Here is a 14,202-nt window from a genome sequence, read left to right as displayed (position 1 = left end):
ATGAGATTTGTTCTCATGTATTAACAATATTTGAATTTTTATTTCTTCTTTTCTGAAGAAAGAAGTCCATTGGTGCATGGGATGCGAGGCAAGGGCTGTCACATTTGTGATTTCCAAGTTGTTCTGTTGTTCTGTGCTAAGCCTTGCCAAAGCAGCTGGCTGTGCAAGGCATTCATGGAACTTTCCAGAATCGACAAAAAGTGACCATGGCCTCTTTTAAAACGGGTTAATAGAATCTCTGTTTTTTTTTCTTTTCTTTTTTGAAGCACTGGTATGTGAGAGTTGGGCTGCCCTGCCTGAGCGACTGTGGATCCTTTGTGTGATACATGATCAAGGAAACACTCCATCCCTTCCCTCCTTGGTAAGTCGGACGCTCCAGTGGGAAATGAAGAAGCCAACAGTTGTATAGATTGAGGTACTGTGATGGTTGATGAGCATCAATTATATCTGCTGTTAAAAATGGCAGTGAATGAATGAGCAGGCCTCCAGAAAGAAAGTGAAAGCACAGAGAAGTTAAGTAATCAGCTCAAAATCTGACAAGCGGTCAGAGGCAGAGCTGTGATGTGAACCTATGTTCTAAGCCCTAACCCAGTACTACCTCTTAGCACAAAAAATGGCTCCTGAGAATAAGGACAGACACACTTCTATTCTGTACTGGAAATACTCAGGTCCTTAAAGAAAAGCTCACAATAAATAGTGAGAAATCAGTTTTTCAAACAGCAGTCTATATCAGGAGATGGTCAACTTTTTCTGAAAACGGTGAGGTAGTAAACATTTTAGGATTTGCTGGCCATATCATCTCTGTTACACCAACTCAGCTCTGTGTTGTAGCCTAAAGCAGCCACAGGTGATATATGTAAATGAGCAAACGTAGCTGTGTTCCAGTAGAACTTATTTACAAAGACTGTTGTCAAGCTGAGCTGGATTTGCCCCACAGGCTGTAGTTCACTGAGCCCTGGTCTACATGCAGTGCTCAAAGATCCCAGTGCAGAGAGTGAGAGTGTTTTAGTGGCCAGTAGGTATGAGTCCTTTAACAAAATTTAGCTTGGATGCTCAGAATTTATTCATAACCCACTTTTAATGAAGTCTACTGTAGCTGCAGAAACCTACTCCTTGGAATGAGTGCATTTGGTGTCCCAATGCTTTCCACGGTCGGCCTGCCTCTAGCGTATTAGCCTAAGTCCAAGCACCTAGACTATAGCTCTGCTCAAAACAGGGCCTGATCAAGAATATTTTGGTAATCCAGAATGTATAGCTCATTTACAAAATAAGTTCAGATAGCATTTCCTATTTTGGTCTCCATATAATTTCTAAATGTGACATTTTTATTTTGTAGCCTTATACATGCTGCTACTTATACATATTAGGGCAAAGATGCAATTATCTTGGGCTGTCTTATAATTATGTTGCACAGAAGTGTTCTGGTATCAAATCTTCATCTTTTATTCTGAGCCAAAGCAGATGTTTACAAGAGTCAAGTTTGAACAAGATTGACATACTTAAATCATGGCCATACCCTTGGCCACATACATCAGATGAAGTGGGTTTGTTTTTTGTTTAACTTTTTCTGTTTAACTTTTTCTTACAAAAGGATACTTCTGACACCTCAAGGCTTGTTTGACTCTCTATCTCACTGCTTATCATCTAGCAAGACGGGTAAAGCAAAGCCAATTAATTTGTGTTTCTTGAAGGAGTTTAAGCAGGGACCTGTCCTATTCTTTCATAGAAATAAGTAGTTGTAGCAAGCCCGTGAGCCTGATGTAGGATCACTTTTGAAGATGTGCCTTTTTCCAGAGCCCCTCGTCCCTTGGTACTTGTTCCACACGTAACGGAAAAGTGTTCTTCACTTTAATGGCAATGATATAAAAAGTAAAATTCAGATGATAAAAGTATTGGAAAGCTGTGTATGGTACCTTATTAACTGGAAAAAGCAGGTTGCAGAATAATATATTCAATATAATCCCATTCATCTTAAACACACACACACACCCCGTCTCTGCACACAAGTGCCTGTGTGCTACAAAGTCTGCTAGAACATAGACCAGTACATACCAAACTCTCAGTAGATTATCTCTGGGGTTGAGGGTGTTTGCCCTTTACGAGCCATATATTCACTATCTAAAGTTTTCTCAGGAATGTTGTAGTTTTGCAGTTTAAAAATATGAAAAAAAGGATTAAAATAGTGAATGCTACTTATGGAAATTATGTAAAAGAAGGGGAAAATTCACCCATAATGCCTCCACCAAAGACAATCACTGCTGTCAGTTAATGTAGTCTTTTGTGAATGTTTTACAGAGTTGAAATAACACTAGACATAAAATTTTGCCTATATCATCTTATTGAAAATTGTTAATAAATCTCATTTTAATGCATCATAATATTCTATCATGTAAAGACAGTATAATGTAATTTAACTGCTTCTTCTTTGCTGGAGGTATATATTATTTTCAGTTAACAAAAATCATAGACAATGTGAAAGGATCATGACAAGGGGAGTGTAGCAGACACCTGGATTCCACTGCTGCTTTCTGGTTTTTTACACCTCACACTATCACTACCTTATGAAGAGTAGAAATTTTGGAGCATAAGGTAGATGCTTCATGATATCAGCTACTATTATAAAGCTTTTTTTTAAAATTGAAGGTTAATTCATTAAGTCAGAATAGCTGTAGTTGCTTTGCTATTTCAGAGCCAGTGAGTTTTAATCAGATTGCCAGTAGGCTTTGCAGAAGTGTCCTAGACCTTTATACTTCACCAATAATATGTTAGAGAGTTTGTTTTGCTAAAACCTTACTATCATCATTAATTTTTTAATCAATTTAATAGTATTGCTTCCTTTTATATGTTCTATTGTTTAGTCATTATGGTATTTGGTAGATTTGTAAAAACTTTTTGTGATAATTAGCCATTTTTTGAGAAGGGGGAGACAGAGAGAAAGTAGAAAGGGAACTTACATGTGTGAAAGAATTGTTAGTCCTTATTTTATACCCATTTAGTTCTTGAGATTCAGCATTTCCTTACAGATATTAACAGAATTTATTTTTAAGAATATTAACCGTGGGCTTCCCTGGTGGTGCAGTGGTTGAGAGTCTGCCTGCCGATGCAGGGGACACGGGTTTGTGCCCCGGTCTGGGAAGATCCCACATGCCGCGGAGCGGCTGGGTCTGTGAGCCATGGCCGCTGAGCCTGCGCGCGTCCAGAGCCTGTGCTCCGCAACGGGAGAGGCCACAACAGTGAGAGGCCTGCTTACCGCAAAAAAAAAAAAAAGAATATTAACCCTTTGTTGTCATTTCCCCCCACTCTATTTGCTTGTTAGCTTTATCCTTTTAAGTTTAAAGAAGTTTATTTTAGTGTTACCAAATAGTTCCTTCATAATTGTTTCACCAGTGCTTAGAAATTTAATAAAAATTTTCCTTTACTTTCTTCTGATGTTATTAAAAATATTCAATTCTTTCATTCAGGGAAGAGTTCAGTTATTTAAGAATAGCTATCATTTTTTGTAATTCTCATAGTTTTATTGTGCCTCTCTTTTAGCTCTCTGACAAAAGTTATCTGACAATGTTAATCTAAGGAATATGTTCAGACAATCAAAATATTTGTAGGAATGAGAGATCTCAATGACACATTGCTTCATCCTACAAATAGAGACCAAGTTTACACCCAGACAACTGAAATTCTTTCATTCTTTTACTTTCCTCTTTTGGTCAGGGAATGGTTAACTTTTGCATTTTACCTATTTTTTTAACAACTGTATTTCACATTTTTTATTTAATAGAACTTAACTCATTATGCTGAGCAGTATTAAGTCATATCTCAGTGTTTTTCCTCTTGTTTCATTTCTGTTCCTAACTTTTGGTGTTTGCATTAAATGTTCTGTGGGGTTCTGAAAGACCAAGGCAACACTGGTTGAATCTCATGTGTATTGGTTGATGTCTTCACTTGTTGACTTTTAAAGCACTTACCTAAAATATTAATTTCATTATTAATTTTCATGTGCCTACCATAATGGTTTCATAGTTTATAAGTTCCAAAAGATAGAGAATTAGCTAGATTTCTCTTTCTGAGATGACGTGAACCTGGAAAGATTGAACCCCAACTCAAGTCTCCATCTTTCCTTAGTTTTCTAGATTTGTTGGCTGTAAAATTCTGAGTTTTGCTGTCATTGTTTCAGGTGGTGCTGCTGTGCTGATAGGAATTCTATTTTGTGGTATTTGCAATGCATTTCTATGTATATTATTGATGCAAGGTAAGCTGTTGCTTAAACACACTGCGTGGTTGTATTTGGGGATCAAGATTTAGCCTGTCATTCTCAATAAAGTCTGGAATCCTAAAGCTGTGGCCTCCACATCTTATTATTCTTGTCCCATTGCCTAGTCAGCCGGATGGAAAATCTCCATGAGGCGATCTGGAGAGGCCCCATGCAGATCTGATCTGTTTTGTTGTGTGCATCTCACTCCACATTAGCTAAGTCCATGGACAGGAGAATTGTCTGCTTCCATTATCCACACGAGGAGGCATTGGAGTTCCCGTTAGGGAGCTGGGGAAACCTTGCTTTCTCTCCTGTTCTCTTCCCTGTTGGAATTTTGGCCTTTTTTAATTGCTTGTTTAGGGGAGTAACTGCCAAGTGTGTTATTGTCCCGGCTTTGTGACTACTATACATATTTGTGAGTCACAGATGTGTGGTGAAGTTCAGAATCCATGTTCTTTCCTTCGTTTTGTGTTTAAGTCGGGCTGGGAATGGCATATGTGTACTGTTCATTCTCAGACACCGATTTGAGGGGCAGAGGTGTGTGGGCTTAATTGCTTGGATTTGAAGCTTTATGTGTGTGTGTGTGTGAGGATACTGCCCCCTTGATTAAACTGTGCGTAAGATATTTTTTTGGCAGAAATCTCCAAAGGGCATAAAAATGACCCCATGTTTGGATTTTTGGATTTCAGGGGACTTGAGGTTTTCCTGCCTTGTGGTCTCCAGATCAGAGTGTTGGAGAGGCTTCTATAGCTGCAGGGTTACAAACCTAATCAGTTCATGTTTTATCCACTGGGGCCTTTCATGCGGTTTTCATGTGTGTTTGTGTCTGTTTTAGCTTCCCAGGCCACAAAGGGAGCAGAGTCATTTTGTTTCATTTGCTTTTGCCTAAAGCTTGGGCAGTAACCACTCTTGGTTAAACCAAAGCAGAAAAAGCAAAGGTTGGAGAGATGGTCAGGAGGTTCTGGGAAGTAAATACCAGCATATTCTCGTATAACAATGTCTCAAAATAGTGATCAGATCTTCCACTTCCAGCGTTGAGGAATTAGGTGGGTGTATCTAAATTGTTTATCATTGCTCAGAATTTTTGGGGGGCATGGGGGGAGGTGACCGCCCTGCTCACAGCTTCACAGCCTTTGAGAGCTCTTCTTCCTCCTTCCATAGAAAGTCACATCCTTGCTACAGTGATGGTGAGGCTCTTGCCCCAACTGGCCAATCACACATCCCACCTGGTGGCCACTCTGAACAGTTCTACTTGAGGCCAAGACTCCAGCTTGGACACCAAGATCCCATTCCTTCTCTTCTACTCAAAGACCCTTTCTTTCTTGCATCATCAGTTTTTATTTTCCCAGCTCTGTTGGATCTTTCCAATAGGAATGCAAACATTAAACCATTAAAAATAAATGAAGTGTTGGCTTGAATTTCCCCTCCAGCTATGACCTAATTCTCTTCTCTGTACAGAAAAATTCCTTGAAAGCATTTGTTTGTAATTATTATCCTCAATTCCTGTGTGTCCACTTCCTCTGGAACCCACTTGGACCACACAGTCCTTCCATCAATCCTGCTATGTTGCTACATCCAGTGGTCGACGTGCAGGCAGCATCACACGTGACAGTGTCAGCAGCGTTTGTACAGTATAATCCCTCCTTCTCAGCTCCTTGAAGCACTTGCTCCATCTGGCTTCAGGACACCACCATTCCCTGGTGTCACTCCACATCTCTGGCCATTTACCTCAACTGCTCATCTCCCTTCCCTACTGGAGTCCGAAGGGTTCAGTGCCTTGACTTCACCTCTTCCCCCGCCATCCTCACCATTTGAATAAGTTCTGCCCTACCCATAATGTAGGCTCCATGAGGGCAGGGATTTTTGCCTTATTTGATCATTGCTCTATCTTCAGGCATAGCGAATGGCCTGAGACATAAAAGCTGTCAATGTTTATTGGTTGGGTAGATGGATGGATGGATCTTTTGGGATTTTTCAAACTGGATAAGAAAAACCCTATTTCTAATTAGGATACAGAACTGGAAGTACATGAGATTGTCTGCAAGAGGAAGGAATGGGATTATTCACCCTCTACCCCCAACCAGAGTTTAGTGTATTTGGTATAATTTTCCCCATATTGTCCAGCAGGTGGGTACTTACTTGTTCACCGATTCTCAATTCACATGTCACCTCCTCTATAGACCCTTATCTTCTGTATCCATGGCTAGATAAATTACGTGGCACATCCTTTGTGTCCCCACGTTCCTGGGCATGTCCCTACAATGGTAATTTAAAGTTGGATTCATTGTACTGTTCCTTGTAAACACTCAGTCTTTCCTTTTCAGACCAGGAAACCCTTGACTTGATTGTGTTCATCTTCCCCATACTCAACACACAATAAGCACTGAATACGTACGTGTTATTTAGTGAAGTGATTCCAACCGAAATTTTGTAAAACATGATTTACTGTAATGGTCCTTAAGAGTGTGATAAGAATGTGCTCCTCCAGCCTTCTGATTATGCTATGTTTGATTTAAGATGCTTATTTCATGATTTTGCAATAATTAAATAATTAGATTTGTGGTAGCCATTATGGACTGTCCCCATATTGTCCAGCTGAGGCCATTCATTCCACTGTTTTTCCAGAGTGTTTGCTGCTTTCTAGTGTAAGTGCACATCATTCATAGTACTTCTTAGAGAGGAAAGACTGCACAATCCTTCCGGAGTCTGTTTCTCCCTGATGCTTGTCTATGAGTCGAGAAGATAACTAGAGGAGAAGTTGGCAGTAGTCTAGTATCACATAGACCAAGACCAATGGCCCCCTCCACCATGCAGTAGGATCAGGTGTCTGCTTCTTACTGACATTTAACTTTTCTTAAATTGAGTGTTCACACGCACTCTTAGTATTGCACTGGAATTTCATATGTATCTGTCTTCAAGGAGTACGTATTATTAAATGTAAAAATAGCACAGAGTAGCATGACTCTTAGGTTATGGGGCTGACCAGGCTCAGAACTCTGAAGTCGTATTTCCTGTAAAGCAGATATCAGGGATGTGCATGTTCAAACAACAGCACTGATGTGCCTTTACAGAGTCCCTGCTATGCTGGGAGCACAACTCTGAGTCAGTTGAATATGTATATCTATAGACAGATAGGTAGGTAGATAGAGAGATAGATATAAATAGATACAGATATGTTGATAGATATATAGGTTTGTAGATAAAGGCACAGATAGTACTAGCCTTGAGCTCATGAAGGTCACTAAGGCAGGAATACAATCAATGAAATAAATGTCTAAAACAGTGTACTAAAGCCCAGCTTTATGGCTTAATTATGAGTTTCTGATAAGTTAATTGATAGCTGCTGAAGGATCCACAGCTGTGCAGCACCTTTTAAATGATCTTTCACTGACTTGGTGCTACAAGCACATGCACATACACATATACACACAATGGTTTTCATTGGATGGTGTGGACCGCTGGCCACCATTTTTATCACCCATCCCTGAACACATACACATGTTCTGAGCTGAGCTGTGACCAGCAGGTAGGAAGCTTCCACAGGCCAGGCACACAGTAGGACCCAAAGAAGAAGGAACAACATCAGTGAAGCATGGAATGACCACGTGTTTCCCGTACAAATGCTCATTCTGAAATATCTTCACTGAAACAAGCATATTTTTAGTAGGCAAATCTAGTTCTTTGCTCCCAACTATGACTTTTCTCTTTTTTTTCTGGAATTCCTTCTTAACTCTATTTGATATGTAGTTATATGCTAACTTGATCATTCCACTGCTGTATTTCTAGGAGCTGATTACATTTCTTTTGCAGCTTTCTATTTTATGTGCTTTTATGCTCTTCTAAGATTATTTCATAATCCAGATGGAATTAGGGTGGTGTCAAGGTCTTAGAAGTTTTTTCTGGGATGTCATAATAATAGCAATAATAAGAAAAGTGAATTATGATGGTCTAACTTTGTTCTGTGGTTATAATGTTAAGTGTCACGTATACTCTAACTTTGACTGTTATTTTCTGGTTCAAGTTTTGTCTTTATGGAAGAGCATTTGCAAGGTCATTTTTGTTTTCTTAAGCAAATCCTGACTGGTCAGAGATACCTACAGCTAACATTTCTAACCACAGGTGCATGGTTTTGTGAAGACTATTGATTTGGAGTAGGTTCTTCTTTTTCTGAATGCAGGCCAGTTCCCCGAGCGTAGAAAGTGTGGAGTGTAAATATTCTATGTCACCTCCACCTGCCTGCATGTTTGGGTCTGAAGGACTTGGACCAGTTAAAAAGAGGAGGTCATTGAACAGCCCCTTGTAATGTGGAAATGATAATAGAAATTTGATAGAGGTTCTCCAGCATTTCATAATATGGAACATGTTATAAACCACTGGTACTAACTTAGCAATAATTCATACCAGTGGCTAAAGTTATTTGAGCACACCCTACATCCCAGGCACTGGTATAACTGCTTTATTTATATCGTTTCATCTTCTCAGCAACCATACACAGCAGGTTCTAATATTATCCACAGTTTAGAAATGAGTAAACCAAGGCATGGAGAGGTTAAGAAACTTGCTAAGGTAATTTAGAGGTTACTTGGACGCCGACCCCAGTGAATAATTTATAACTTTTGAATCCACAGTGTGTTTTACCCCCTTTATTTTATAATGGTCACCAAGGGAGCTCCCATGGCAGACTATTACAGAGAAGAATTATAAAGCAATAGACCCACCTATCCTAAATGTTATTTAAAAGCAGCTATAGGTTTCTGCACATAGTATCTTGGTTTTATTTCACTGAGGCAGCAAGTATTTTGAGGGTTGGAACCCACTCTCCCTGTGTAATTTCCTTGCAGAAAACACATGATTGGTGGTTAATCTTAAACAAAAATCCATCATGGATAAAACATCTGTATAAACACATGGTGCCTCTGAAGCATCTCTTCCTGTACACGGGGGTCATCAGGGGCATCCCAATTAATGTCAGGTTGGAAATTGTGTTTCTATTATTGTTGTAACACACTAACCATTTTCTTGAAAATTGCAAGGAAAGTGACAAGGAGAAATAACCTGTGTCCACCCACCTGCTCTCTCCAAACAGATCTTTATTGAGTACACACAGGGTAGGAACTCTTTTAGGTATTGATGATATACTGGCTAATATGAAGCCTCCTACTTCTCATGGAATGTATGTTTTGGGGGAGAGTTAGATTATAAACGCTAATAGTAACATATAGTGGTAAGTACAATGCGAGAATCCAGATAGGGTCACGTGATAGGCAGTGACTAGGGGGCAACTTTGGGCCACCTGTGTGCAGTGGGGAAGGGGAGAGTGGTGTGAATGGAGAGCAAGAGATGGGCAAGTGTTAGGGTGCATAGCACTTTGTATGACAGGACAGGACACCTCGATATTTATTATGGGCATTGGGAAACCTTTGCTGAAGTAGCAGTGGGACAGGATTTATTTGCATTTTTAAATTGTCATTTAAATTTTCGTGGTCGCCATGGAGAAAATGGATTGTAGAGCAGCAAGAGGGGAAGAAGGACGACCAGCTAGCTGGCCATCACAGGGGACCGGGCGAGGCATGGTGGTGGTACTGTCTAGGGTTTTGGTGGAGAAACTGGATGGATGTGGCACGTTTCTAGAAGCAGGGTCAGAGGTACTCTGGTGGCTTGGGCACTGGGGGAGAGGGGAAGAAAAATTAGGAGCCATAGTAAGCTTTAGGTTTGAGTAGGTTGTTGGATTGTGGACCATTTACTGAGACAGAAGTTCTGGGGACTTGTGTAGATTTTGGAAGGAAAGTCAGGGATTATCCTAGGGTCATATAAAACTGGGGTTGAAGGTCAGAGAGAATAAGCAGTCATATATGTGAGTCTGGACTGTCTGGGGATGATTGGGACCAGAGATCAGTATTGTGGAGTCACCTCCATATTTGACAGTATTTCAAGTCCAGTCCTTTCACCCAGGAGAGACTGTAGCGAGTAAAAGGGCACCTCAGGCAGAACCGTGGGTGTTGGAGGCTTTGAGCAGGGGGCTGGTATCCCTTGGAGAGCACTTCACAATATTCCGCTTGACGTACTAGTGCTTTGATACTTCAGAAGTGATCTTGAAAGGGACAAAAAGTCCCAAAGGTAATTCTGCCCTTGAGGGATTTCATTCAACGTGTTAGCAGCAAAATTCTTCACTGTTGTAACCTAAAAGGCCATTCTGGTTATGGGAAATAAGGTCATATCCTTACAGTGAAGTAGAGTAGTCCCTTGGTACCTGCAGGGGATTAGTTCTGGGACCTCCCGGATACCCAAATCCGACGATGCTCAAGTCCCTTATATTAAATGGTGGAGTGCAGTGAACACAGTTGGTCCTCAGTTTCCCCAGATTGATCTGTGGTTGGTTGCATTGCAGATATGGAAATCGCTGATAAGAGGGTCAACTGTATGTGATGTAATGTAATTTATTTTCAGCCTTTATTTTGCTTTTTCTTCCAATCAGCAGTTCTGGTTCCCACCGTTTCTCAAAAACAGTCTCTTGCCAGTTGAGCCTTGGGAGGCATGGGGCAAGGTGTGACGTGGGTTTTAACGACCTGCCCAGTTTTCTTTATTAACAACATGCTACTTTCTGAAATTAAAATTTTGTGCTACTATTCTCTCATCCCTCAGCGTGCTCTTTTCATTACTGTAATTATATTTTTTTCCAGGGACCGTGGGCTAGTGAAAGTTCAGTATTTAGGAGGCCTGGGGAATGTTTTTGCCAGTGAATTTCACATTCTGAACGTCAGTTCTGGCAGCCATCTGCATATCTGTTGACTAAATGAATCTCTGTGAACATTGCAATGTGCTGGGTAAGAGACTCTATGACATGCTGTTAATAGTAATGCAGCGGATAATGATGCAGGCCAGAGAGCCACTCAGTGTCTGATTCCCTGCAAGGATTCTAGTTAACCTCACTTGCATTGTTAACACCTTTTGTAAAAGGCTGAAAGATACAAATCTTAGGATGCCACCAGAATTTTATCAGTGGCTTAGAATTTTGATTTCTGTCAAAGAGAAATGCATTGAGCCGATGAATGTGAAGTTGAGGACTGTCATTTTTCCTAGTTAGTGAAAATAAGATTTCACACTGGCCATGAAGATTCCCCGAGACGGATGTGTTCTGCTGTAAGCCAGGATACAGAGTGGTATGTTGAGAAGTCATGGGTTTGAGCGTCCAGAGTCCACACAGAGACCGTTGTGAAAAGGACACCCATAATTTGTAAGGCACAGTGATCAAGCACTTGTTAAAACTGATGAGCTGAACTAAAGATTAAGTTACTTTTTTTCCAGTGTGTCATTTCATATCCTTTTTAAGACTGATTTTATTCCACAGTTTTTGGGATTAGAAACAATATACAGCATCTTTAATGTTGATACCAATGAGAGTCCGATAAAAATGCAACAAGATGAAACAACCCAAGAACACTAAAAGATGCTTGCAAGGATCAGCTAAAATGATAAATGTATTTCTCTCCCACTTTGCCACCTAACGAAAAAGGCTGGGACTTGATTAGTTGCAAAATTCTGGGAGATGACAGAGCTGGAAAACAAACTCTCAATGAAAATGTCAGGAACCGGTTCTCTGGTGGACTGTACCTCACGCTAGCCTTCTCGTTTCTTTATCTCTAAAGTAGAGAAAAACCCTGATGCCACATACCTTTTTTAAAGAGACAGAGAGGTTTCTCCCTCTGATTCACCCCATTTCATACACAGCTACACTGCTTTACTTTTGGGATTCCTGATTCTCCCAATGCTGGAGATAGTTTCTGAGCTAAACATACCATGTATCTGTTCTGATAAAAAAAAAAAAAGTCCATCCTCTGGATAGCACAGAGTAGTATTTGTAGCTGAAAACTCCCAAACAAACAATCTGCCCAGATTTAAGAATTACAAATAGCGCTACATTTAGTAACATCCACCCCAAGGGGCAGGCAGGACCAGCCACATTATCTACTGTGTGGGTAGTCACATTCTTCTCAGCCAGGGAAGGGGAAAAATGACGTTTGTGCCAATGGTGAAGAGTGCACTTTTGGACATGTCATTTTATTTATACTGGATCCTTTCCAAGTTTATGTTTCAGTGGGTTTTTGAAGTCTTAATTTTAGCAGTTGCAGACTGGGAATTTTCTGCTGATTTCCTCTTGTTTTTTTGGCAACTGAAGGACTAGAATGTAATTTGGTTGCCATTTAAAAAAATTATCTATGCTACAAGATAATGTAAACAATCTAACAAGTTGAGTATCACATACAGACAATATTTGTAAATCATACTATGGCCTTAAGGTTAATATCTCTAATATACAAAAAGCTATGTAAATTGATAAGAACAATTCAAACAGCCCACAAGAAAATGGGCAAAGATATGAATAGGCAATTCACATATGAGTAAATTCTGATGTCCAGTAAGTAGGTGAAATAATGTTCCATCCACTTCCAACTAACAAAAAAAAAAGAAAAGAAAAAGAGAAGAAAACACTTGCTGCTGGTAGTAAGGATGCTAATAAAAGGGGACTCTCACCCATTCCTGAGGGAAATGTGAATTGTTTATATTTTGGGGAAAGCAGTCTGACAATTCTTATTTAAAAAGTACACATTCTTTGAGGCAGCGCTACCACTCCTGGGAATGTAGAGTATAAAAATGAAAACACCAGCATACATGTATAAGGGTATGTACATTTGGTGTCTATAGTACCTTTGTTTTCAGTGCTCTCCTTTGCCCCCCAAAATCTATAAAAACTACCCCAAATATTGAGTATGTATCAACTGATTATATATTATGTATCAATTATATTATAAGAATGCCTATGATATGATGCAGCCTAATGTAAAGACTAATTTAAATCACTCCTGGTTAACATGGAGAGATTTTCCTAATCAGTGAGAAAAGTAGATCTCATGTTATAAAGCAGAAAGACATTCATCCCCCAAGTCTGTGTACCATGTTTGTGTGTGATAGGTGAACATGGGGAAAGATCTAGATGGGTATCCACCAGACTGCTAAGGATGGCTCTGTGGGTAGGGGGAGAAGCAGCTTCTGAGAAATGGCCCTACAGTAGGCATTAAGCTTGCAGAAGTATGAAGACTGGGGAATGTGGGGACATGGACACTAATCCTGTTGCTCTGGTTATAGATGAGGTCTGGTTATAAGTAAGATCATCAGCGAGGTGCTTAAAATAATTCCTATAAGGGGTGTAGGCTCTTCTTCACCCCCCAGCCATTGCTTCCTTATGTCAGGAATCCTTTCTCACTGTCTTTTCATAGCCTTCATTCTCCTTTTTTGTTTTTTTTTTTTGCGGTACGCAGGCCTCTCACTGTTGTGGCCTCTCCCGTTGCAGAGCACAGGCTCCGGACGCACAGGCTCAGCAGCCATGGCTGACGGGCCCAGCCGCTCCGCGGTATGTGGGATCTCCCCGGACCGGGGCACGAATCCGTGTCCCCTGCATCGGCAGGCGGACTCTCAACCACTGCGCCACCAGGGAAGCCCTCATTCTCCTTTGAAAGTTCCCTTCATAGAAGGCAAACATTCACCAGCAGCGCATTAGAAATCCTAAGTCTTCTCTTAGGTATTTAATGTCAGATATTTAATATTTCCCCTTCTCTCCAGCACATGAGTAACCTGGTCAAGTCAAAAATGCTTCCTGGGTCTCCTTTTCCCTTTCTATGTGTTCAAATACCATAATTCTCTTGGGTATTCTGGGTAGTGACAAATATTATAGTTCAGGTAAATTATAATGGTGTAACTTTTTATCAAGAGGTGCTGCATAAACAGAAAGGTTGAACCTCATACAGCCTCCTGCACTGCTCTGTGTGTGAATGCTGCTGTTATTACTTAAAAGAAGGGAAACTGGCAAGGGGGTGGGGGAGAGAAAGATGCACAGTGACAATATGTATCGTGCATGGTGACATACATGTGAGCCAGTGACAAAGGAGGGCATCCCC

The 14,202-nt window shown here is 40.4% G+C and overlaps 1 protein-coding gene across 4 annotated transcripts in view; it reads left to right on the top strand.

Annotated features, from left to right (window-relative positions):
* Positions 1 to 14,202, top strand: part of SEMA5A (semaphorin 5A) — a 486,740-nt gene that overhangs the window by 130,012 nt on the left and 342,526 nt on the right. For all 4 annotated transcript variants that reach the window (XM_067730359.1, XM_067730362.1, XM_067730361.1 and 1 more), the window contains one exon: positions 267 to 361. The gene's annotated coding sequence lies outside the window, so the exon portion shown is untranslated. The remainder of the gene's footprint in view (positions 1 to 266; positions 362 to 14,202) is intronic.

The sequence above is a fragment of the Pseudorca crassidens genome, chromosome 3, assembly GCF_039906515.1.
Source record: "Pseudorca crassidens isolate mPseCra1 chromosome 3, mPseCra1.hap1, whole genome shotgun sequence".
In the NCBI taxonomy this organism is placed as follows: Eukaryota; Metazoa; Chordata; class Mammalia; order Artiodactyla; family Delphinidae; genus Pseudorca; species Pseudorca crassidens.
The sequence above is the reverse complement of the archived record's forward strand: the minus strand, read 5'-3'. Positions and strand labels throughout refer to the sequence as shown.